We start from the raw sequence: 2,500 nt of genomic DNA, 5'->3' as shown, positions 1-2,500 counted from the left end.
AAAAACACAAACAACAGCAGCAACTATAATAATACACCGTCATCACACCAAAATGACACATCAGTGATTCAAATTCCTTCGCCACTTGACAGCGGACCCCCGTATATACACAGTAAGTCATTGGTGTCTCCCCAAACCGATTCGGAGGTTTTTGTTTTGGTGTTTATTGAAAGAAACGGAGAGGAATTTAGTTGGTTAAAACGAATTGGTTGGTTGGTTGAAACCGAATTGTTTCCGCTAAATAGATAATCTGTCTGTCCTCACTGGATTAAAGGGCGTGCGGCGGTCTTTGAATATTTTGGTGGTCTGGCTGACAGAATTTGTGTTTTCGGGTTTCGTTTTTGACAGCATTTTATGTAGATATGTTTTTTTCGTAAAGTTTGATATTATATACAAATATGTACATATATTTAAATATATATTCCTTATATATATACATATGTATGCACAGATATATATATATATATATATATATATATATATATATATATATATATATATACATATGTATACAAATACATTACATCCTTTATTTAAATATTATAATCACATCATATTCTATAAATAAATAAATTAATAAAGTATGAACGGCTAAAACTGAATACGTTAAAACATTAGTCATAAAATATAAAGGCTGTTAAATATATATATATATATATATATATATATATGGTTATATATATATATAGCAAAATATAAAAAAGAATAAAATTGTCTATTTTATGATCCACACATAACAAGAAACAAAAAAAGACAGTAATATACTTAGGCGAAGGAACAATCAAAATTCAGTAAAAGAAAAATATATACGTTCATTATTAGCAAAAACAATATTAGTAGTTGCGTTCCTTGACGTAGTTTAATGTTTAAAGACTCACTTCATCAGAACATCTAAAATGAAATCATAAATTATATGTGTTTTGCACTTGGTGGCATGATAAATTGTATGATTTAAAAATCAACAGATACACAAAAGATGAACATAAGTTGGAAAATCAGTTATTCGTAAATAATGATTTACACTTGCATTCAGGAAAATCAGTTACACGTAAATAATCATTTACACTTACATTCATTTACACATTCTAAAACTTAATAAAAAAAAAAGGAATTTAAAGTGAACTTATAAGGAAAAACACAAGACACACCTTTCATGGCAGAAAAAGAAAACACTATAAATACAGATATGTGTAATATTTAACATAATCAGTTTTATATTCATACACATTTACACACAGACACATTATGAACACACACATATAGGAAAATGTACAGCAGATTCTGATATCATTGTCTATCGATGTTTCAATTTGTGTGTAACTTTATATATATATATATATATATATATATATATATATATATATATATATATATATATATATATATATATATTTTATATAATTCCAGGCCTGTCTTTTTCATTATTATATTCAGCGTCCCAATATTAAGCATCTCAAATATCGTATTTAAAATCCAATTCAAAAGTATAACATAAGTTCGAGTAAATCAGTTATGGGTAAATTATTTACACTTGCATTCAGGAAAATCAGTTACACGTCACCTTACGTTCATTTACATTCTCGAATTTAAAGTGAACTTATGGTTTACAGAAAAAGAAAAACATTGATTGTGTAATGACATATTTGACCACTGAGCACATCACACATATAGCAAAGGTATAAGATTGATATCGACTCGATGTTTGTGCTTTATATATATATGCCTGTCGAATTCAGAGTCGATATTAACCCACCTCCACCACGATAGCTGATTGGTTTATAAAAAAATTTTGGCTGTCTTTTTTAATTGCCTCAAATATTTTAGTATCCCGGGAGTAAACACATGGGGGAATTATAAGTGAAGTTTTATACTGTATGGTTTACAAAATTGATTGACAAGAACTTTGACCAAGCCATCAGGAGAGGTATCAGTTGATATCCAGCCTTAGTATTCAGAGTCGATATTAACCCACCTCCACCACAGCAGTTCTTTTGGTTTGTAAAAGGTTCCTAGCCCTAAGCCATACTGTACTATGGCAGCTGCTCACCACGGTTGGCTAACCTCAAGGTACATAATTCACTGCTTTGTTCAATAGGACACACACACAATATATATATATATATATATATATATATATATATATATATATATATATATATATATATACATACATATATACATATATATATATATATATATATATATATATATATATATATATATATATATATATATATATATATATATATACTATATATATATTATATATATATATATATATATATATATATATATATATATATATATATATATATATATATATATATATGCGTGTGTGTGTGCGTGCATAAGTTGTACTTGATGATGGTTTTAATTAGCCTGCACCTTATTATTGTGTTCCCAAGGGTATTGTTCTTATCCTTAGCTATTGTAATACGCCACCACCCATGCATAGTAAGATATTACCTGCTCATCATATTGACATTCAAAGCAGATTAAA

Source organism: Macrobrachium rosenbergii, chromosome 30 (assembly GCF_040412425.1).
Source record: "Macrobrachium rosenbergii isolate ZJJX-2024 chromosome 30, ASM4041242v1, whole genome shotgun sequence".
Taxonomy (NCBI): Eukaryota; Metazoa; Arthropoda; class Malacostraca; order Decapoda; family Palaemonidae; genus Macrobrachium; species Macrobrachium rosenbergii.
The sequence above is the reverse complement of the archived record's forward strand: the minus strand, read 5'-3'. Positions refer to the sequence as shown.